At 36.0% G+C, this 25,508-nt stretch overlaps 1 long non-coding RNA gene across 1 annotated transcript in view; it reads right to left on the reverse strand.

The window, feature by feature from the left end:
• Positions 1-9,916, reverse strand: part of LOC146591285 (uncharacterized) — a 53,472-nt gene extending 43,556 nt beyond the window's left edge. Inside the window, exon 1 of the long non-coding RNA XR_014896841.1 lies at positions 9,691-9,916. This is a non-coding gene — a long non-coding RNA (uncharacterized LOC146591285). The remainder of the gene's footprint in view (positions 1-9,690) is intronic.
• Between the last annotated feature and the right edge of the window lie 15,592 nt (positions 9,917-25,508).

The raw sequence follows: 25,508 nt of genomic DNA on the forward strand, positions 1-25,508 counted from the left end.
AGGCCATCCACTGGTTCTAACTTCTACCTTGCCAGTTAGGAAATTCCCTGAGAGAGATGTTTTACTCACTGGCTGAGGTAGCATGTCCTTTGTTTTCTGGATGAGGCCATTTGCTTCTGAGATACTGAATAAGGCAGAATGATAGCATTAAAAGAAGGTAGTGTGAACACATGTTSTGAGTAGCCTGCACCTGGTCCTATGTGTTGCATGCGCTCCAAGCTTAGGTTTCAGGAACTTGTCTATCAGATTTCTGGCTCTCAACAGGACTTTGCTGTTTAAAACTATGTACGTACAAACCTGGCACCTCAACCAGAGTTATGCTGCACTTCTACTCATGGGGGAACTGGAGGTGCACAAGAAAACGTGCCTTTGTAAGGGATGCTGTATTGGTTCAAAACTCCTCTCTACTTTATACATAGTTTCTGTCAGTACTCCTCTTAAGTCAATTCTGGCTGTGTTTCAGTGCAACACAATACAATGCAATACAAAATCACACCTKCTTTTCTAGAGAGTTGAATGGGAAAGTGAATTGTCAGAGCACAGTACAGAAACTTCCAGTAGCAAATGTGCAGGTTTAGTATGGCCCAGTAGGAGTTTTTTTGATGAATATTCAGTGGGCAGATAGTTTTGCTTGGAAAAAGTCAGTGAGTCTAACCTGTGTGACTCTAACTGCCATATAAAAGGGAAGATAATCAGGAGTGCTATTTCCAGAAGTATCTGCCACTTTTTATAATCATTGAATTAATTCATCCAACTCATATTAGTTAAACATGAGTTGACTAGTATATTATAGACTAGTAGGAGATAACTTATACTCTGTCATATATTGTATGAGACCCTTGTTCATTCTTGCATCTGCTGCTAGCTTGGTAGCCTTAGGACAATTATGATGCAGTTACTGAATGTCTCTCTACTTTTGAAGAGTTCCTTTTGCAAGCTCAGTAGACCTCAGGTGGTTTTCACGTTGAAATATTTTTGGTAAGATTAACAAAAAAGCATATCCATTTTTCATTCAGCGGTATCAGGAAGATAAACCTAGGAGATTTATAGAGGTCTTTTATTAAACTGTTTTCCAGTCCTCCCTTTGGTTTCAGAGAATGTTTGTCTCAAATTCTTTGCATTCACAGGTAAGGTTCTTGTATTAAGAAGCCATAGTGGAGGAGTGTGACATACAGTGTTACCAAATGCTTTCTGACTAATTTATTGTCCCAACTGTTAGTTGCCTTTGGTTATTTCAGTGCGAGTGTATCAAAGATGCTGTTTAGGAATAAGGATTCTACAGTAAGTAGTGTCCTTAAAGTACTGTTAAACACTTGTTTCCATCTCCAGACTAAAAGAATGATTAAAGACTGTACTATAATCTTGCATAAAAGATTGTAGTTCTTTCCCAATACATTTTGAATGTCCTCCATTAATCAAACTGGAAGATATCTTTAGGTCTGATCCAGATTTTGAAAGCTGAGGAGTTATTTCACATTCTACTAAAGAATTCAATTAAACTATGATTGCTCTACAAATTGCAGAAATGGAAAAATTTTCTTGTAATCAATGTCACCTGCTGAATAAACTGTTTTTTTGTTGCTGCCCTCCCCCCCGTCAGATGTTTCAAATGGAGTATCCCATCATTCATTTTATAACCTCTTCTACAATTTTTCTCTTCCTTTTCCCTAGATGCTAGGATATGCTAGTTCAGGCATACCTTAGCTTATACACAAAGAAAACAGTAACAGTATTTTTAACAGTATTTTTTTGAGTTTTTTTGTAATCAAGTACCTGAAATTTGCTTCATTGCTTCTATACCATATTGTCTCTTCAAGACTATTACAGCAAAGAAAGTGCTCCTGTTTCCTTAAAGGGACAATTTAACCCAATGGCATTTACTGATATGGTAGTTCCACATTTAACTCTTGGAACCCTCTTTCCAATGAAGAACACCGGTGCGGAAAGGATAATGAACAGCAGGAGAGTGATGCTTGTAATGTGAATTATGAACTTGTAAAGGATTTTATTGGTGGTTATCTATATAAGCATTTTTTTCCTATAATGGTTTTAAATTGGACACTTGTTTGTCTGGCAGAGAATGATAGTTTAGCCTCTTCTAATCTGGGTAGTCATACCATTCAGTTTTAAACAGAAAATTAAGAATACTAGTCTGTATTTTAAATCTGAAATTTGTTGTTTGACACACTATCGTTTCCTCCTTGGCTCTTAAAAGGAGGTAATGGGGTAAGATAGAAGACTGAAATGTATTAAAATACTTAAAAGATTCTAACTAACCACCTTTTATCATATATATTATATGATACCTTCTCCAGGATTATGAAAAGACTATTGTAAAACAAGAGATGATTGATTAGAGCAATATATTACAGCTGAAGAGCTTTTGTATTTCTGGATTTTCAGATATGTATGATATTGAATGACTGCATAGTAAAGTTATTTTCAGTTTAGATTTTGAGATCCCTTTAGAGACTTTGCATGCATAATATTTCTTTAAGAAATACAAGCAGAGTTTTTTTAGTGTTTTCTTTAGAAAACACTAGAAAGGAGGAATTTAGGAAGCACACCAGACTGCTGAAACTTCTAACAGCTGAATTGATCAAAACCATACCTGCCATGAAAATATTTTGTTTTGCAGCATTCTGCCTGCTTACAGTAATACAGAATTTTTGTAGATAGTATTTTTTATAGCATGGAAAAATAAGCTCGGACAAGCAATCTGGGTAGATTACTGAGAACAGGCTGACCAAGTCACTGAAGATTTCAAACACAGCAAATCATGTAAAAGGATATTAAGCAATAAACATACATGTTTATTTTTGAGCCACCCAAGTAAAATGCTTTGCATGGCAGTGAGCTTGGCAGGTGAAGGGGATAGATCACTCCCAGTACAGTACTTACAATGGTGTACAAATACACTAGGTTTTGTTTTTCTTACGACTTGTAACTTTGCTGTGAATCCTGCAGCAGCAGCTGTTATGACATGTCATTAGTGATATTGTTATTAATGATGATGTTTCTTTGTGTGTATGTATGTTTTTTGATTATTGCGTTTACATTTTTCTCTTTTATATTAATGTCAAGTGTTATCTTGAAAATAGCTGTTCTTGAAGTCAACAGGGTGAAGCCTCAGARTGCACCACTGTAAATCCATTAGGCTTCCTTTTTTCCAGTCAGTTTGATCTCTCTGGGAAAGTATGTCATACATCTTTATAAAGAACACGTTCTGCTCTGTGGAGATGTGCGTTAGTAGGGAAAAAAAAAAAAAAAAAACCTACATGGATTCTCTATGTAAAAGTGCTTTCCAGTTGGTAATATTTCTCCATACTTACGCAAAGGAAATTTGGCAAGATTTTTGTGACAACAACAATGCATTCATGTTGACAGGCATGTCAAGATTAGAATTGTAGGTAATTATCCTGTAGAATTTACTATATGGTGCCATGTCTTGAACTGAGACACAAAGTCACTCACAGTGAAATCCCCTTRCTTATAAATATTGATGTTTCCAACATGACTTGTCAGACTGGTGATGAGTACAAGCTCTTTCTTATAATCCAGCGAATTATTGAACAACATAAGTTCACTGTTGTTTATCTTGCCAGCTTTGTTGTGATCAATTGCTGTATACCAGATGTCAGCTGCCAAAGCAACACATTGAAGTCATCTGTGATGAACATTTTGCCTGCCATAGGATATGTGCCAGTGTTACAATCAAGGCTGTTGAACTCTTTTTCCATTACTGAATTTGGGGCTTTCTGCAAGTTGTAGTGACAGCAATGTTGAGCTTGCCCGGTAATGGTAGTAGCATTGGCCTGAGATTCCCTGCCTGATGATGTTCTTTTGCTAAGCTCCCTAACTTTGTAATTGCAAATTCTGCAAAGTTATTGGCATTGCCCAGGCATGATCTCTGTGTCTGGACTCCAGAGATGGTTAGTCCAGCTGTGTCTTCCTAGATCCTCTTTCAATATTAATGTGGTTCTGCAGACTGTATTTTTTTTATATTATRTATATCTTCTGCTCATATTGCTATGGGCATGTGGAAACTGATCATTTGTTATATTTTGAGCTATCATCATCCTACTCAGGTTCTCAGCAGGATCATGTGTATTTTTAATTTAACATRCACACATGCATATATGTATATATGTTCTTTCTTTTGCTTACAAGTCAAACTAGCCATGCTTGTCATACTTGTTAGATGATGAATAATACCTTTTTAAAAGTAATTTMAGCTCAGTATTCAATTTTTGTTAGTAAATGTGGGGAGTAATATTGAARATCCTTACGTAACCTTATCTATTTAATCTGTCTCCTCTATCAATCTAAACTAAAACTGACTGTTTTGAAAGACAACTATTATGCTTTCCAGAAACTGCTATGCTTAATATGATCAGAGATCTTACGAACATTTAAAGATTAAAAAAAGGTAGAACAAAATAGTTGTAGGGAACTAGGAACACTGAATTGGACAGTGAATAGTGAGTTCTGTCTCTAAAGGGATAAAGAAGATATTCTGAATACTCTTCCCAGAGCTACTCTTTCAGCAAGCTGTATAGTGAACATGTATAGTAACTGTTGTCCAGATTGTAYGAATAGTTTCCCCCAGCCCTGCACAGTAGGACGTGGACACGTGAGAAAAGTTTCTGAAAGCAGATGTATAGAAGTCTCCTTTACAACTTTGCCTCTTGCATACTTCCCTTGTTGGGAGCTTTTCCTGTCACCCCTGTGAACTTCAATTCCTGACCCTCAGTGAGCCCAGTTTAATCAATCTATTCCTAAAGACTTGGTCAAGTAACTACCTCTTCTTTTCAGCAGTCCTTTGTCATCCTTAAATGGGGTACAACAACAGAGGAAGCCAAATCTTTGTAGGTGACAACAGCTGTGGTGGTTGCATCAGCCCTGATGGAGGCCTTTGCACTGGACAGGATGGAGGGCCCCATTTGGGGAGCCCATCTTTTCCCCAACTCCCCAGGGCTTCCTCTGGTCTGGTAAAGGTTTTCCATGGCTATATCATGGTGCCTACTTGAATAAGCAGCAGGAGATATGCAGCTTCCTCCTATCCTGCCATCTGGAAAAAGAAGCGAAAGCTCAACAGTAGTCAGGTGTATATTGCTTTGTTTAATCCTGCTAGCACTGATGTGCTTTGAGTGGCATATTTGAACCATATTTTCTAAAACAGATCACTTTCCTGATGGAGTAACTGGGGCTCTATGAGAAAAAACAGATTGAGGATGATGCAATCACAGAGTAGTTAAAGCACCACTTCTCACAATTAGAGATTTGAAATATTAAAATATTTTTTTTCAATACTCTACTGTATTATTGCAGTGACTGTCATATGTTTAAACAAACATTCTATGCATTTTCATATTAAAAGCAAGCTCCTCATTCAGTGTGAATGACTATGATAACCAGCTTCTTGGTTGACAAGGCTATATGAACTGAACAATATTACAGGGAGAAGCAAGACTTGCAGAAGCTTGAACCGAAAGACCGAGGAGTTTAGTCATTAGATAAGACTCTCAAGCTTAATATTTCTTCAGACCTCTTGAAACAGAGAACTTTTATTTAAAAATGATTGTGTTTTGGTTTCTGTACCACAGAAAAATTATGATTTTGTTATTCTGAATGGGAGTTCTAACTTAATCACTTTACCAAACATATATGTTAGTGTTTTAAACTTACATAAGTGTATGGTATTTGTAAATAAAATAGTTCAACCTCCACAGCAAAGAAAGAAGAAAATAAGAAATATTTTAATAATACTGCAGGATCTGCAGTACATTCCACTGAATGAGTAGGTGTTTACTGTAATGGGGGGGAGGGGGGAGAATGAATGAGCAGAATAAATGTGTCAGAAGTGAAAAAGGAGATACATAATAAAAATCTTAGTTTACTAATTACTAATGTCCTAACCTACTAAGAGAAAATAAGATTTCATGCTCCATAACTAATGGCTACATTTTATATTTGTACATGCAGACAGATATGGGTAAATGAACATTGATTGGAGTTATGGATAATTGGATGGTAAAAAGGTATATACATGTGAAAGAGGATCAATACCTGTGTATTTCACATAAAGTACATGGGAACCCCAGAYGAGAAAGAACCAGTCTGTTTAAACTGTCAGACATAAATGATAAAGATAACATTTTTGAAAGCAATATGAGAACTGAAGAGATAATATAAATCCCCATGAATCCTCTGTAGTCCAGATCTGAGTCCTTCTACTCAAGCAAAGAAGGAAGTCTTAATGCTAACAATGACTTTCTTTCTGGAGCAACTAATAGAGGCAACACTGTATTTCCCGAAAAATGTGAAGCTAAGCAAAATAGAAAAGTACATTTCTTTTGTATGCATAACAAAATATGTAATATACATTTAACTCATTGTCTATTTACTTGACAAAGCAATACAAACCTTGTCCATGCATTATTCAGAAATGTAGTAGGTAAAGATGGAACACGCTGCTAAGATGATCTGCAGTAGCTCCCCCTCTGCCTTGGTTCGGTGAACAGACTTAAATAGCATGTGGTGTCTGTGGTGGGAACACCACAGAGAGGAAACAAGCGCAGTGGTGAATCAGTTCAGCCACTCTTGCAGAACACAGTCTCCTCAGCAGCACTTAAATTGACTAGAGGATGTCAGAAATTATGAGTGCAGGCCAGAAAATTGTGGGGGAACAGAGAAAGTAAATAGTAAGAGAAGATGTTAGCTTTTAGATACAAACACAAAGATTTGTGGGGGAGAGAGGGGGRTGGACTTTATTTTTTCTTTATGACTTGCTTGGTAGATGGGGGAAGGTGTTTCAGGGAATTGATTGTCAATATTAAAGAAAAACCCAAATACAAAACTTCAAAGTTAGAGCCCTTTTAACCCCACTCTGGATGTTCTTATATGTTTTGATTTCACACTGGAATAGTAAGTAGTAGTAATAAGACTAGCACTCTTTCTGCTTTAAATAGCATCCTGAAGAAAATTCGGTGCCTATTATTAAATGAAAATAGTGTAATATCCTGGTATATCTTTTCTATATTTGGTCCTATCTGTGAACTGCTAATTGCTTYTGTTTCCAGTAAATTTGTGAATGAAGTCAGTAAAAATCACATTTTTTAATCAAATATCCTTATATAAAATATTATTGCTCTCAGTTATCTCCAATTAGCAACAATATTGGAAAGCTTAAAGCTTGTCTATCCTATTACATTAATTAAAATTGAAGTTTGTGTTTGACCCCAGACTTCCTTATTGCCCACACTTCCTATGTGTTAGATTGGCTTTGCAATGAGCCGGTTCATTCATCTGGTAAGGAAACTCTTACATCACAAGCTAGTATCATGGATCATGCTTTTTGCAAGCAAAAGTTCTGCAAATCCCTTTGACTTCATGGGTGATTATGAGCTCTCCAAGTGATGTACAAGTTCTTCTTTTTATTGGAGCAGTGCTCTCTAAGGATGGTATTGAAATAAGGCAACATTTCTGCAAGTTTAATCAGGTCCTGCTGATACCTGCTGGTGATGAGGGTAGACTCACCCAGCAGACACTGAGGACATGCTCAGAATTTCTAGAGTGTGATTTCCCCCTGCAGTTGCTCATTGTCAGTAACTCACACCTAAAATTAAGTACTGATGCTGGTGAAGGAGAAGGCAGGAACRTAGCCTGTTTTCCACAAGAATGCTGAAGGGCTTTGGTAGGTATGTTGTATAAATGCAGAAACTGAAATACATGTACTAGAATTAGTAGCAAGCTTGAATGTGTTGCAGAAATATTGTGTGGTCTTGAGTCATTTGATGACACAATGAATTGAAATGTAAATTGAAGCATAGCTGCTAATGCTTGGATGCTTATGTCTGGCTATCTGAATATGCTAGACAATGAACTAAATAATTTTGCACATGAGTGATTCCTTCTACAGTAGAATGTACCACTCTTTGGTCACTTCATTTTCATTACTTTCTTTGACACTGTCTGGATAATGTGAAAGAAAAAGAGTTTCCATTTACCAAAGCAAATTCAGTAACACAAAGTGATTTATCTTTCTTATTGATCTTCTTTTTTGTGCATGTGGAATTTCAAATCAGTATTTCCATTCAAATAGCATATTTAGAGGTTGAACTCGCAAAGAGAGARGCTGAAAAGTTCTCTTCAATCCCAGTGCCTAGATATATAATCCTTGTACTTTGATAAGATCAGYTAGTGGCTAAACAAAGAACAGATTCCTGACTTCCAGTTCACCAGAGTATTAACTCGTATTTTTCTACTACAGACTTSAGAATGTTAGGAATATTTATCTTGGCAATATAGATATAATACAGGTATTACAAGTTCATTATAACATCTTTTCAACTACCATAAGGTGAAAGGCTTGTAATAATAAAATTCTATGAGGTAACTTTTCCCATTCTATGGGGTTGACTGAGTATAAAGACTGTATTTTTAAGCTTTTTTATATTTAAATAGAGAAGTTGTCCAAAATYTGTACAAAAGCCTCTCTTACTCATCCAGGAATGTTTCTTAAGGGTAGCAATTCATTTTAATTGTGTTTAATCCCCAACTGTAGCAGTCTGAACATCTGCATTTTAGAATTATTAATGAATATCCTAAACTTAATTTTATCCGGCCCTTAATAGCACTTAATTCAATAACAGGTAGAATCCCCTTAAAATTCCAAATGCAATTAATCACTGCTGTGATAAAGTAGTCAGTGCTTTATGATCTTAAGACATTTTATAGTAAGGTAGGATGATCTCTACATTTTCTGGAGATTTATCATCCTCATTTATGAAGAATATATGCAGTATTTTTTTTACCTGATTCAACTAAACCAGCTGACTGATCCTGAAACTTAGGTTAATTAAGTTATAACTGATTTTCTTCTGGCATATGGTTTCTGTGGAATTGTGAAACTAGGTATAGTGTCAGCAATTTTTTGTGATTAAAAGGAGCTTCTCTAAATGAAGACAAACTAGTCCATGCACAAACAAATTACATTTTTTTTAATATTCCTTTTTAAATGAAGCTGTCTGAAGTTTTTCACTTATATCACAAACAGGTTAAAATGACTTGTCCAAAATAGAAAGGGGCAAACAGATTAGTAAAAACCAAGGAGTATTTGCTTCACTTTGCAAAAGTCCTTACAAATACTCTTTGACTATTATCTACCATTTTTGTCTCTTCACCTATATGTCAGTTTGCATTGGCAGATGCTTGTCTACTTTTTAATCAGTTATGCTGATACAAATTCTCTAGAATGCTTCAGTTTGTTTAGAAGTTTACTTTTGCTGAATGTGCTATTTCCTTTGTTAAAGAAAATAATTAAACTTCTTAGAATATTTTAAAGAACTTTCTCTTTTAGGATGTTAGTATAAAATCTTGTAAACGTATATGCATAATTTTATTCACATAAATAATATAAATAATTTGCTAGGAGGAACTTGATGTCACTCGATGTTTTTTCAGTCTGCTCTGAAACAGGATTAAGAACATCTGCAGCAATGTCACAGAATGTTGTACTATTTGAACAAAGAAATGGCTTAGGAGATAGGAAGTATTCTGTAATTGGTTTTATTTTCTGTTTTATTAATTTCATCTTCTAGAATTCTTCAGATTCTCAGATCCTAGCTGACTTTTAAAGCAATCAACAACTGTATCCTGTGTAAAAAGAAGTCATGTTATGATACTGACCTTATTCTTCTACTTTTGGAAGAGTGAGTCTTGCTTTCTGAAAACATTGTGAATCTTCTTGCTGTCCTTAAGAGTTACTCTAATATGTATATAAGCTGGATCTAGTAATAGATATAAAAGGTTGAAAAAGATTCAGAAAGAGGATAAACATATACAAATTACGTTCCAAAACTCTTCCCTACGTCTGTAAAGGAAGCTGAGTATATTTCTCCTGCTTTCTGCATGAATGCTATAACTGTTAGCCGGAAGGGGAATGAGTATTCTGCTTTGAGATGTATTTTTAGAGGGTGACGTGTTGTCCAGTCAGCAATCACTCTTGCAAAATCAATTTTTAGTAGAGAGTTCATTGGTACAAATCCTGAATTCAAGACGTRGAAAAGTGCCTAGTTTTGGCCAGAGTTTAAGACAAATTCCCATTCACACTGTGGTAATGATAGTCATGTTAACATAAGTGTAGCCCATAACTATAGGAATATAAAGCATTCCTATTAGAAAAGGTTAAAGTGAAAAGTAAAATAAATAAATAAAAAAAAGTCTGTGCTGGCTGTACAGGAACAGTCAGTTCCTGTATTGCTGTGGTCATGCATAAGATTATGTGGTGAGGAAAAACATGCTTTCTGACACTAGATGACATGTGGTGTTTGGTCCAAATCTTACTGAAGGAAATCCAAGCATTTTTCATTACTTCAATGATACTGGTGCAATTTGCTTCTGTTTTATTTCTTGGTTGCGTGTAAAAGTGCTGAAACTTTGTATTATTTTATGAAACAGTACCTCTCCCCATTGTGCTTGTACTTTTCTTCTGCTTAACACAGATATATTAAAAATATCATACTTAGCCAGACCGTTGATCCAGCTAGCATAGTATTGTATGTCCAGACACAGGGAGTCCATTCCTCTCTCTCTGACAGCACCCACGAGTATTTTATTAAGGCTATTTGACAGTCTGTCCCTGACTAATCCTTTTTGTATGCATTTGTCCAGTAATCTGTCTAGTCCATATTCCAACTTGCTAATACTGTCTGCCTCCACATGCTCTTGTTGGCTGCAAATTCTACTGCTTGCTGTGCAAAGTACTTTACTTCACTTGTGTTCAACTGATCCCTGACCAGTTTTATCAACTAGTGCTTGTGTTGTGAGATTTGGTGAGCGTCAGCTGTGCATGTAGCTTACCTCTCGCCTTTGTGATTTTGTAAACCATGATTGTCATTTTCTCTCCGGAGACAGGAAGGCCATACATTTAGTCTTACACAGCAGCTGCTCTGTGCCTTTGATCTTTCTCCAATTCTGCTATACCCTTCCTGCAGTGCAGACCGGAACTGAGTGTGCAGTATTCAAGATGTGGGCTTACCAAGCTTTTATATGGTAGCAGAATTATAACTTTTGTCTTTTTCTCAGTCCTCTTTCTGATGATCAGCAATATTGAATTGGTTTCTGTGCTAGATACTGAACACTGAGTTGATAATCTCCAAGAACTCTGAAAAATGACTCCAAAAATCTCTTTTCTGCTATCACAGCCAGTTCTGAGTTCAGCATTGTAAAGTCACAGTTTAGTTTACTTTTCCCTATTGAAGCTCATCTATCATTTTTTTCCTATTGATTTGTTTTTGTGATGTCATTCAACATTGAAATGACATTTGATTATTCATCCACAAACCTTGACATTTTGATTTACTTTCTCCTCCAGGTCATTGATTAAACATTGAATTAAACTAGTCCCCGCACCAACCCCTCTGGTACCCCACAGTTGACCCCTCTGTGTTCTGAAAAGTGCCATGAAAGGTAACTCTGCTCTTTACACCCTCTCCTTTCAGTAGCTTTCAATCTCTAAAAACATCTTTCATCCAATTCCATAACACTTAACTTCTTTAAGAACCTTTGATATAGTGCCTTGTTTAAGAGTTTTCTTCTGATTCTGCGTTATTCAGTCTATTATAAAGTGAATTTAGACTGAGTTTTAATGCAAGTTCTGCCAGATCTGCCAGATAGGTTTAATAATTCTACCAGATTTTAAAAACTCAAGATTTCGTATCTGAGATAACTGACATTTTTTTGTATGGGACAAGACATTTGAGAGCAAAGGGAAGGTTCCTTCAAAATTTTTTTGTTACCTTTTGTTTGTCAGATATTTTCTAGAGAGAACATGAACGTAGGTACTTCTGTAACCAAAATTAGTGCAGTGTGGATTGTGCTATTTCTTGCATTTGTGTTAGGGGAAAGGTTGTATGCTTGGCACTAATACCAAAGACTGGATGATAATGAGCTATGTAATCTTTTTAGATCATTAATTCTCTCCAGGCTGAAGTTAATTTGCACATAGAGTATTAAAATCAGGAAGTTTTATTTTTAATTTGAGATTTTAAAAACCTGACTATTATGTATTTGTTTGTTCAGGATTTAAGTTACAGGACTGCATTCTTCATCTCAGTTTTTACCACCACTCATTAGACAGTAGGTTCAAACCCATGGTTCTTCATGTGTTTCTGCTATAAGTAGCACAATGGGGATCTATAATAAAGTAGCTCTCCCTCGGAGGGGAGAACTCATTAACTCTAAATTGTGAGAGCTGTCTATAGTGCTCTATGCRTATAAGATGCAAAGCGTCCTTGAAAGGTCTACTACTATGTAATGAACAACGGTGTAATGCAACAGAATTTCTGTAATGACCTGTAAGATTTGGGTTAATTCACGCCAACCTGACCTCTACCATGTTATTGATCACAAAACTTTGCTGATTAAAGTTTTCAATAAGGAAATTTGACAGTAGTTGTGCTATTGTGAAGTGTGTTTTACTGTCATTTACCATTTTACTATTRTTATCCAATATTTATGAGTCAGCCTCAGTTTTCTCAAGCGTTCGCATTAAAATCTCATTTCATTTTGTTTACAAAGAAGTGATTGGCAGTTTTTGGCACCTAGTAACATGAAAATAATTGTGGACAAAGATTTTAGCTGACATTATTTTCTTTATTCATTTTAAAATAGCCATGAAGCACAGAGATGATGGGGCTATAATACTGGTTCAAGTTTGAGAAGTAGTTTGGCTAACTATGAATTAATTTATACAAGCAGAGTGGATAATACCATAGTAATTGTGCCTTTTAGACCTGCATTTTGTTGCAAGTTCATCTGTAGGAAAATAAATGAAGATCTATTAAATACTCTGATCACCTATAAAAATAAACATTGTAGGGAAATACAAAAAGAGAGACAGAAATGGAGACTGCATTCTGAAATGAAATTAAAAGATGACATAATCAAGATATTATATTTAGATTGTGTATTGGAAAATAAGAGATATATGGGATGGGAAATCAGTCGATGAAAATTATTGTGTTGGAAATTCATCTAGCTGGTGAAAAATGAAAAAGAATGGCTCTTGCACTGTTTATCCTCTTCTGGCATCTTGTTGTGGTTCTTCTGGGATCTCTGTGGAGGTTATGTTTGAGGTTCTACTGGAGAAGATCATATGGATATGGATTGTCTGACTTCTCTTTCATTCGAGGAACTATGTTCTCTGCTCATGCTCTTGCAGTTACTTTGTAATATTGTGCCAAATACTAGACTGATCACCTCATGTCACTCATGATCACCTCATGTGATCACACATGATCACTCACGATCACCTCATGAGTGCATCCTCAGCAAGTTTGCTGATGATACCAAACTGGGAGGGGTGGATGACACACCTGAGGGCTGTGCTCCATTCAGAGAGACCTGGACAGGCTGGAGAGCTGGGTGGAGAGGAACCTCATGACGTTCAACAGGACAACTGCAGGGTCCTGCATCTAGGGAGAAATAACCCCATGTACRAGTATAAGCTGGGGCTGACCTSCTGGAGAGTAGCTCTGCAGAGAAAGACCTGGGAGTGCTGGTGGATGACAGATTGATCATGAGCCAGCAATGTGCCCTTGTGGCCAAGAAGGCCAAAGGTATCCTGAGGTGCATTAGGAGGAGTGTTGCCAGTCCCCTGGGGAGGCCGGTTTCGGGCTCCYGAGTCCAMGAGAGACATGGAGCTACTGGAGAGAGTCCAGTGGAGGGCTACAAAGATGATCAGAGGGCTGGAGCGCCTGTCCTCTGAGGAACGGCTGCGAGAGCTGGACCTCTTCAGCCTGGGGAAGAGAAGACTGAGGGGGGATCTTATCAATGTGTACAAGTACCTGAGTTTCAGAGGCAATGGGCAGAAATTGAAGCACAGGAAGTTCTGCCTGAATGTGAGGGGGAATTTCTTCACTGTGAGAGTGAAGGAGCACTGGCACAGGTTGCCCAGAGAGGTGGTGGAGTCTCCTTCTCTGGAGATCTTCAAGACCTGCCTGGATGCAACCCTGTCTAACCTGCTCTAGGTGACCCTGCTTGAGCAGGAGGGTTGGACTAAATGATCTCCAGAGGTCCCTTCCAACCTTACTGATTCTATGATTCTATGATGTCTTGCATCAGTCTCCCACACTTATTTGAATCCCTGTAAATCTCTGTTTCCTTGATGTTCCTTTGTTACCTTTTTCCTAAATCCCTTTCCCTTCCATTCTTCACTTGATTGTGAAACCCACAGCACCTTCTGACAAAAGTCATCGGAAGGCAGACAGTCTAATCATCGTTGCTTTGGAGGAAAGGCTGATGCAGATATCCCAGTGAGGTGAAATATGCGTTTGGGGAGCAAGACAAGTAGCTTCCATAGCCAATCGGTCAGCCTAAATCATGTGTCAGACTAACTAGTCTATGGAGAGGTCTGAGAATACAGATTTTTTCACATTTGTTTCTGTGTGTTTGTCAAGGCAGGAAAAGGCATGATTATTCACAATTCAGAATTTAGTCAAAGAATGTGTTCTTTCTTTCCCACTACAGAAAACAAGTTTAAAAGAAGTTATGTAAAATCCCCCTTTTCAGAAATCAATCCTTCAATCATTTTTATTTATTTCATCCTTCTTTTATTCAGTTTCTCAAATCTGAAATTGATCTTTCAGTAAATTTCAAATGTGTAGAATGATTTTTCTGCTCTTTGCCGTGGAATTAAGAGCCCCAAATTTCATCTAAAGCTAAAACACTGCCATGTTAACAGTGTTGSATCTTTGTTCATGTTTACTGCATTAAAATTGATAGTGTGGTACCTCTAGAATTTATTTGGGAGATTTCAGTAATACCTTCACTGTAATGATATAATTTGCTCTGTTTGTTCCAGACTTTGAACTTTTTTTGTTTATGAATAAAATATATAGACACTCTGCAGACTTTTAGTGTGGTTACCTAGCCAATGAACTTAAAGACTGCTACACCCCACTTGGGTCTGTTCCCAACAGATCAATTCCACCTAGGAACAGATCATCTTGTTATTTACTGCTAGATTTCTGTAAGAGCAAAGTCAAATACAAGTTTACTTTTCCCAAGTGGAATTGAGAAAATCATAATAAAAAAAACCCCGTGGATCATGATTTTTAAAAGAAATTATTTGAACAATATTTAGTTGCTGTCAGTCCTGTTTATAATAATTGTGACTTATTCAAACAAATATTTTCTAGTTTTTTTATGTTCCAAAAAGTCATTGTAATCTATTTTTTTCCTCAGTTTATTTTTCCCCTCCTAAAAAGCTTTGTATTTTTTCAAAAACTCATCTGAGTTTGAAAAGGTCAAGTGGGACCAGACTCTTTACAGTAATAGGATGAGAAGCAATGGGCACAAACTGAAACACAGGAAGTTCCACTGAATATGAGAAAAAATATCTTTACTGTGAGGGTGACAGAGCACTGGACCAGTTTGTCCAGAGAGGTTGTAGAGTCTCTTTCTTTGGAGATAACTCAAATGTTGTCTGGACAGGGTCCTGGGCAATGTGCTCCAGGTGACCATGCTTGAGCAGGGGGCTAGTACTAGATGATCCCAGAGGTCCTTTCCAACCTCAACCATTCTGTGATGCTGTAATGCGGTTAAAGTTGGGTTATCCAAGATCAAGTTCTCTATAGATTGATACAGCTTAATTAATGCAAAAGGCATAGTGCCGGTTTCTGCCAGCAGAGAATTTTATCCTCATTTCAGGTTCTCTCAGCTAGTTGTATTCTTTCCTTTTCACTGTCTGTCTTCCAAGTTGTCTTTCATTATGTGATTGTGGAACATTATGTTACCTAGCATAGATTAATACTTTTATATCAAGAATCATGCTTTTCTTTGACTGTAAATATCCATAGACGTGTTTTGTTTCTGTATGTTCCTAATTGTTTGAATGATAAAACAACCTTAGAGTGAACATACACATTCCAGATAGCAAGAAAGTTCATATTTTCTTATCTGAACCAGTTTTGATAGTATACTATGGTAGTACAAGTTCCTGAATGTGCTTGCCATTATTGCCATGTCTTTTCTGTCTGCTTTGCCTGACATTTGATTTTGACTTGATAGAGTTTTTAAACCTGTTGTTAACCTTTTCCTGTTTTTTTTGTGTTTTTTATTTCTTCCTGATGATCTAGTGTGTGAGGACTGAAAAGAGTCAGAGGTTTGAATTCTTGTGCTCTTCACGTTAGAGTCATTCTCAATATGGGCTGTTCTCTCTGTGACCTTTCTTCCTCTATTATGGTTTATTTTATTTCTCAGCAAGATAGAAAGATATTGTTGCAATGGGACATACTTAATTTGGCCTTGCTTTTATAGCCTGTCATCTATATATGCAAAGCTTCTTGAACTTCAATTTCCAAATTTTTCTGTCTCTAACAATCTGTTTTGCTACATCTGTGCTTGCTCAATAGCTATGAATTGAGGCATGTTGCCCTAAAGGGATCTGGCCAAAGCTCTGATGCTGTTTTAATGTTCCCCTTGCACACAATTCTTTCTCAGTCTTGCAGTTACTTTCATTGTAATACACCCAAGGCCAACTTGAGTTCTTTTAGAAAGTCTTAAATGACAACAGTCACACATTAGCAATTCTTATGAACAAAACCTCTTAATAGCTATGCTGGAAATTTTGAAATATTTACTGAAAACCAATGTTCTTAAAGATTCAACACCAAATGAAAAAAGCAGTAGGTTGGGGCCAAGAAGATGTTTCAGAAAAACATCTAAATCAGACTGTTTATTTTCTGTACTGGTGATATGCAACAGTTAGGGACAGCTAAAGAGAAAGGAAAAGGAAAGCCTGAAACAGAATCTTTTATTCATTTTATTCTAAATGCCTGAAAACTGGAAAACCTTAAGAGTCGTATAAGCAAAAGAGCATACAAACAATAAATAYATTTCTTTTAACTGTCCTTACAGAAACAACCAATACATAGTTCAAAATCTAAATGACTAGGAAGACATCAGGGCTCTAATTTCTATTTACACAAATGTTATTCAAAGTTGTAATTCGTATTACTTGCAGATGGATATTCTCCTTACTCCTAAATAATTGCTGACTATCAGGTACAAAGCCTATTTCTCTCCTTTCCCTCCGTTCCCCCCACCTTCCCCACATCAGCAGAACATAGAAAGAGTTTCTATGCCTCCATAAGATGCCTAACGTTTTCTGCTGCAAGAGCTGCAGGRAATAAAAGACAGTCAGAGATCTTCACTTCAATAGGACTTGCAGACTATGTTTACTATCACATTGTCAGAAAATAAATAGTGTATCATCATGAATCAATACCTTATCAAAGTACCTTTCCAAAATTCTAGAATCAAATAATATGCACAGATTTGATAAATATAGTTGTGTAGTGCATTCATTGCCCATTGGAGAGAGAGATGTGTTAATACTGTCTCACAGTAGAGGGCTTTTTAACGAGGGTAACAAGCAAAACGGAACTAAAAGAGCTAAGTGTTAGGTTTACATAGACAGGATCTGATGACATTCTTCCTGCGGTAAATAAAGTACTAACTGAAATAATGCCTGGGCCTTTAGTGATTATCTCTGAGAGGTCTTGCAGGACAAAGGAAGGTCCAGAATAGTGAAGATGGGAAAAGCTAAATTACTACCTTAGAAGGGAAGAGAGGCCGTTGGGAATTGGCCAGTAAACTTCACTTTGCAAACAAGAAAGRTTCAAAAACAAGCTGAGAAATGTTCAGTTTGTGAACATCTTGTGGGTAATAAATTGATAAGAAATAGCTATATGTACGTGTTATTAACAAGCTCAGTTAATAGTCAAAGTAGAAGATACGGTAGTTCTGATTTAATGAGGGCTGATGTATTCTTCAAATATTCAGAAAGATGTTATAAATTGACAGTGATCAGTTATTTCTTCTTAAGGTAGGAAAGAAAAAAATCATCAGACTAATTTCATCAGCAGATATTTATCTGTATTAGGCTTTATCATAGGATGACTCTTTTCTCTATAAATTTATAGATAAAGATAGGCTTGCTAGTTGCWTAACAAAGGCTGTAGAGATTTTGAAGAACTGATGGTTGGATATCTTTCAGAAATAGTAAGTCAGTCCTGTAATATAATCAGGAAACAGATTATACAACTTGTGCTTTTGAAGTGTTATGTTTCTGCCTTCAGAGGAAATTATTTTTGCATTGTCAGACCTCACTGATTTGTAATGAAATGAAGGAGCTCTACTTCCTAGCCTCAGTTCTTAAATTGGTGGATTAGATGATAAGTAAGTTAAATATTTCATTGCTAAGTAMATCTTATAGCGAAAAATGTCTTAAGAGTAGAAAGAAACAGTAAAACTTCTTAATATGCTATGTTTATATCTTATTGTAATTTTTTTTAAAGGCAACCAGTCATTTTCAGAAYTCAAATAATGACTGAGGCATCACTGGTCAAAATCCTATTATTTTCGTGAAAAACTAGACAGTTGAGATATTTGTGGGTCTAAAATGAGTGAGGGGCTGATAATGTTTTGAGATCTATCTGTGCAGTCTTTTCATAGTGATGTGCTAATGGTAATTCCTTGTCATAATAGCAGCATGGGCATCCGTACTGGCTATGGGCAGCTTGGCCCAAAGAACTTGGCAGAACTTCTGAATCCCTAAATGTGTCCTTCAGAGTGCCAGCCCACGTTTCTGGAGCTTTCTACCTTTATTAAAAGTGGGATGCTCAAGGTCACTGATCTCATCTGCCTACAAAATACAGGATTTGTACAGTGTTTATAGTAAAACAAAGAGAAGGATTTATACTGTGAGTTTAAGGTCAAGATTGAAGTTACAAAATTGAAAGCAAAAGGTTACAAGTAAAACAAATATCACATACAGTGTTTGTAGTTAGTTTAACAACTGGATTCTGTTCTAGTTGCTTAGTCTGGGTCTCCAGTAAAAAAAATATTAGAGTGCATTGTGAATACTTTTTTTCAAGGTGACCCTCAGAACCTAAAGAAGCCTAGAAGGCCTGGCCACCTAGTCCTGCATGGACTGTCGTGGTTTAGGCTTACCTGTAGCTCTAGAGAAATGGAGTTCTYTGTTTTCTTTTTTTCATCCTTCTGTGCTATATTCAGAATCTATGACTTAATTTTCACATAGCAACTCTGCAATGAACAGTCTCCTTAGTTCTGGGTAACTTCTTTTTTTCTTCTTCTTCTTCTTTCTCTCTTTTTTTTTCCCAGACTCCTTGCCCCTTGTAGTATCTGATGTAGTTTTAATATCTSAGATTTGCATCATTGCATCTGAAAGATGAGTGGTAAAAACCCATTGTGGTTCTTTAAGGGACTTCCAGCTGCATCTTCAGCCTGTACATGTGCATGAGACCCAGATGATTGCTGTTCTTCTACTTCCTCCACAGCCTGAAATGTCCATTTCACGCTTTAGAYGAAGTGGGAGCTGCTATTTTACTCATTTCATATACCAGATACATGCGTCTTCCATTACTTCACGACCTGTGGTGTGTTACCAGCTTTCACTGGGAAATAATAGCGATGTATCAGCAAGTTGTCTTGCTTGGACCTGATTATTTTGTCCTCACATCTTACAGATGTGTCCATGTTACCRTGTGCCTATCTAGAGCTCCTGAGTAGTGCTTTCTGCTATTAAACTGTATTAGTTAGGAATCATTATAATTAAAATAGCTATCCAAGTCACTTTTCAGCAAAATGAGTATTAGCAGAGACAACCTTATAACTAATTGGCCACGGGAGAACGATGTAGTGTAGTGAGTTGTTGCTGGAAAAGTAATATTTTCTCTACATTTGAAAGCAAACACAGCAGTTTCAGGTAGTTGCAAATTTTGCTTGGTCTGTGACCAGTTATGTTGATTATAGTAGATAAACTAAAATAAAAAGTTCTCAAATGATATAACATTAAAAAAGCATAAAAAGGAAAATAAGCATAAAAAGACAGATGCAGAAAGAGAAAATGAAGATTAAATTGTATGGATTCCAGCTGGCTGTTATGACACCTGCTAATAGGTGGCGGAAAGTTTTGAAAATTAAATTGGAATTCATTTTTATAAATAGAAGTATGAGAATATTTTGTAATGTGTCTTTTAAATGTATAGCCCCAATGTGAATAAATACATTTTTAATATTTAGAAACCATTTCATACTATTGTTTTGTTATTTGGATGCTCACCATTCTGATATTAACTTACTGCGAACTTTTATACTTGGTAATCTATCATGCTACTACTGTTTTTATTGGATTTTGTTTGTTTTATTAATAAAGGTCATATTTTCAAGGAATACTTCAGTTAAAAAGTGCGCCAACAATAGAAGCRATGTTGCAATGATAAATTTGCCACAACTCGATGAAATTTCTGATGTGTTGATATTACAGTCRGCAGTGGAGAACAGATCATTTTTGTAAGTATCAGCTAGTTGTGTACCTTTACGCACGTGGCTTAACTCCTTTACAGAGTAAAAAGCAACTACTCTAAAGAAGATGATACTGCATTTTATGATAGGAAAACTAATAATGCTTAGTAATTATATAGCCCTTTGTTTTGAGGGATTGAGGGTACCTCTCTAAACTTTCAGAATACTAAAAAAAACATGGCAATCTTACTACTTTTAAAATGTTCTTAGAGTTGTAGATAGTCCTCAAATGGTGACGTGGGAGACTTTCACACAGAACGGACATTACCTCTGTGTTTCAAAGCATGTTACTTTTTCTGACAGTGTAGTAAGTCTGCTTGCAATTTAGTTGAATTGTTGCAGGAGTAAGCTACCTATTAGTAGCTGGTACCTGGTACTGCATCAGCTAAGCATCTCACAGTATGTAATGCAGTTTCCCTCACAAGTCTGTTGTGATGCAGAGAAAAGGATATCCTTTTTAAGAAGAGGAAACTCGGATTTGAATTTAGCTTATGTGAAAAACAAGGTGCAAAAGTGAAAATAATGCACATCTGAATGTGGTCCCAAAATGATTTTGAAAAACAATTAGAATGCGTACTTTGGCCTGAGAGTCTTGAAGTGCTCCCGTATAAAGAACTTAGCAGAGACTAAAGGCTACACCAACTGATGATGTATGCCCATAAAGCAGATTTATATACTAAGAACCAAAGCTGAAATCTTGAAAACTTCTGCTTTCCTCAATGCATCTCAGGCATCTGTGTTGAATACTCATGGTCCAAAACTTCTCTGTCTGTGTCCAAACTCCTTAGCCTATAGGCTAGGTCAGTCCTACCCCAGCTAGATGGTTTCTGCTGCTGATGCCTCAAAACYGATAGACATGCCCAGGGCACTGCCACTACTTGGTTACAATGCCAAGAGCTTGACAGAAGGCGCAGGAGTGTTGTGACATTCCCTTTCATACAATAACCTGTGGCTCAAGTACTGTAATTCAAGCAAGAGCATTTTCCTTCTGAAGGTATTGCTGAGTCCTAGAAACTTTCATAACTTTCTCTGCTAATTTAGCAGGTGTCTTGTCCCAGACTGTTGTGTTTAACAACTAGCATTTGTCTCAGTTTTTAGAAGTTTTTGCTAAGAAGAATGCATGGTCCTTACACAAACAGCTTAACTTTTCTTGCTTACAGCTTTTAGCCTTTGTTGTACAAAACCTCTTTCAATTTACCTTTTATAATAATGACAGTAAGATTTGTTCTACCTTTAGTAAAGGAATAAACAAATATAGTTTACTTGAGCAGGTGGATGATTGTTCAATGATTGTTAGTAGTGCATGAAGTTGAAAGGTACTTTGATCCTTTTTTTTTTTTTTTTTTTTTTTTTTTGTATATGTGTGTAAGAATAGTTTTGCACACCAGCACCTGTGGTAGCTGGTATTACTGGCTGTTCCTTAGTGTAGATAGGTACTTATGCAGTGGGCCACATATCCTAAATTGTGGTATCATGGTGAGATAGCAGAAGTGTCACTATTTAAATAGTAGCTATAATGGTAAGACTGTAGTACTTTGTACATTGTTTTCGGCAGCATTTTGCAAATCTTGATGAATATATTTTCATGACCACTAGCTAGTGGTAGCTTGTGTCTTTATCTATTTGATAGATACAGGAAGAGAATAAATTTGACTGCAGCAAAGATAGGAGCAGAACTCTGTGGACTTCAGACTAAGTTCTAATTCCTTTCAGAAACAGTTAATTCCAAAAGACTATGAAGTAAAGATTATCCTGTGCTGCTTCAAAATATCTTTAGGATCTTAAATTCTCTATCATGCTTCTTAAATATCTCTTCACATGCTTATGATTTGAAGCTGGAATTGTTTTTCTTTCCTATGCCTATTTTTATTGCAGGAATACTTTTGAAGCCTATTTTGGCTCTGCTTCAAAGAAAGTGGCAGCACTGCCTAGAAGAAAGTAATCTAAGAATCCAGAGCTTTTACATATGATCATGTTTCCACCAGTGACTCACTGAGTATTTGAGTGAACCGACTTCTGTGTGTGTCCAATGAAAAATGATGCAAAAGATAATAGATTACTGGTCTTGCAATAGTATAGGATGTTGCTTACCCTTGGCAGTTTTTCTGTTTATTTAGAAAGTCTCTTAATCTGATTTAAATACTTGGGCCAGATTCTGCTCCGATTTAAGGAAGCCATAGTAAAGCAAATGGTAAAATATAGGTAAATTTCATCCTGCATGTACAGTGGGTGGATCATTTTGTTCCATAAAAATATACTTTGTTACTCAGTTTTGCTGATGGARCACAGCTTGTATTTCGTTCCTTTGCCTTCAGATAAAGTGCTGCCTTTAAGGCATGAGCATTGCAAGGAGACAACATTAGTCTGATAACTTTTGCTGCTTTGTTAGTGATTCAGTATGAATGAGAAGGGTATAAATAACAAGACTTGGACACTGCCAGGCTAAAATTCAGTATTAAACTTGAGATAGAAAAATATATTAGAAACATAAAGACTAAAATACACAGTGGTGAAAGCAACGTGAAGATTATAGATAGCGTTCAGCAGTGTATGAAATTATTTTCAGCATTTATGGTTAATGAGAATGTGTCAYGTTTCATCAGTGCAATAACATTATTTCATCTTCTCTTCTGAATTTTCAAATACGATATTAAAGCACCTTAAAGAAAGAAAGTATAATTAAAAAGAGCTACATTTATAATAATATGTTAATAAAAGGCCAACATTTTAGAAAGAAAAAAGCTSAGACTTTATATTTTGGATATTCAAYGTGGAACATGTTAAAATGTCTGATTTATTTATTTGTTTTTGTCTTATAAACTATTGGCAATTAGACCTTCTTAAGAAATCTCACTTTGAGAGATTGAAGTAGTCATATGTGAAAAAGCTGGCCAGAATTTGACTGTCTTAACTTAGTAGTCAGAGGAAGTTAGTGATTAGCAGAATAAAGTGCATTAATGATTCAGTCAAGGTATATATGATTAACATGGAGAGACTTTACTTCATCTTACTTTTACTGACTCTCCACAATTAATGCTGAATTTTCTTCCCTTTTGGTGTAACAACATGTTTTATGTTTGTTTACCTCTAATTTGATTGTATTCCTGAAATGACAATCACTGTTACAGGCTATCCACCGTACAGAAATTGATGTATCCAGTGTGTGCACAGATATTTTCTAATGTAAAAGATTTTTTTTCCTTTTGTTATATTTTACTGTTTTGATTCTGTGCCACCTAGAGTTTTAAAGTTTCAGACCAGTTCAGGTGAATTCAGGTGGCCCAGCTACAACAATGTTACAGGCTGCTCAGGATTGCTCTTAATTGTACTGTGAGGATGTAGCAAAAGGTGCTGTTTGTGTAATGAGAAAGAGTTTTATTTGCTGGGGGAGTTCCCGGTGTGACTGGCAAATCGCAGATGAAGGCATCCTTTGAGCTTTGTTCTCTAATCATGATCGCCTGCTTGTGAATTCCTTGTCCTTTTCGCAGTAATAGGCACAAAACTGTGCTGAAGGTCAACAGGCAGTGCCCAGAAAACTTTGGAATTGATTCTGATAAATGTTGCTGTTATCATATATCCCTCATACTTATACTGCTCTSTAAAACACTACTCTGGGACCAGTTAAAGTGATAAAAATCTATCTCAAGCATATTGTATGATTTATCTTGCATTTTTCTGTAGACTTTGCTGAGGAGATCTTATTCTTTACCCTTGCATAAAACTGCAGCCCTCAATCGAGCACAGATTTCATTCTCTGTTGAATCTCATTCATGTGATGCTTCACACAGTATGTTTATATTTTTTCATTTCATGTAAGAATTTTGATGTTCTTTCAGTTTCCTTCMTTTGTAATTTTGGAATGACCTTCAAAGAGGACATACACACGCGAGGCAGCAGCTGCAACGATGGCTATAGTTGAAAGCTCGCTGAATAGAGATTATTGTCAAACAATTTTTCTTTGTAAAATCTAATAAAATAACTCCAAAATTACAGTATATTAATTACCAAAAATTGTTACAGTAACTGTCTTCTGTGTATTAAAATGAGGATTCTATAATGCACAAACCATATGATAAATACATCTGAAAAATAAAAGTATTTTGTGACATTGTTTCTACAGCCCATATGTGTACATATATATATATACACACACACATTATATATATATATACACACACACACACACACACATATATATATATATATATATAAACCATAGTAGCTGATTGTTAAATATGTGGAAAGTCCTTGTATTTTTCTCCAAATAGAGTAAGTTTCTCATATGTATAGTTTAAAATATACTTGTGAAAAGTTAAGGTGTTTGGGGATATTTGAGGAAGGCTTATCCTGTACGGTACATTTTATCTTATCACATATAGTTCCCAATTCTAGATAGCTTGTGATCCATATATATTACTAGGACTTTTGAAAAGTTATTTATGATAAGGCATAGGATTCCATATCTTAAAGAAGTGAAGTTTTGTCGCAAGATTTTGAGATATGATATAACTTTCTATATAAGTTATATCTTATTTCTTTAAAGTAGAAGTATTTAGGGAGATTATTGTCTGATGTGCTGTTTGCATGTTTCAGACTCAAAATACTTGGAACTGTAAGAATTTATGGAGAAACTGGCAYGGTGCTTGTGTGTCAGACATAGCAGGATCTTACCTTTTATGGCATGCATGTAGAAAAATCACTTCTTAAGTATTAAGATAGTGTCAAAAATCTTTTATTATCCATATATACTGTTATGATTCACTAGCTGCTGTTGGAAAAACACATACAATTTAAATATTTCCTGTCTATGTACAATGAAAGCATTTCAGTAGTGGACAATTGAAGTAGCAAGAAAGGAAAAGGTAGTTTATTCAGATAAGAGTATCCTAGCAACTGAGAAATATCAGAATTTTAGAATGACAAGAAAAAGTAATGCTATTTAAGACACCCATTATAAATCTTGAATATATTATGTTCTCCATGTGTTTCCTTTTTTATTGGATAACTTGTTGCCAGGAGATCCCTTTTTCTTTGAATCATGTTTTAAGAGATACTGTTACTGGCATGGAACAATGTTTTTTAGCTTATTAATTGTTATCTTAGCTCCAAATCAT

The sequence above is a fragment of the Rhea americana genome, unplaced genomic scaffold (genome assembly GCF_003343005.1).
Source record: "Rhea americana isolate MKP2758 unplaced genomic scaffold, rheAme1 scaffold_38, whole genome shotgun sequence".
In the NCBI taxonomy this organism is placed as follows: Eukaryota; Metazoa; Chordata; class Aves; order Rheiformes; family Rheidae; genus Rhea; species Rhea americana.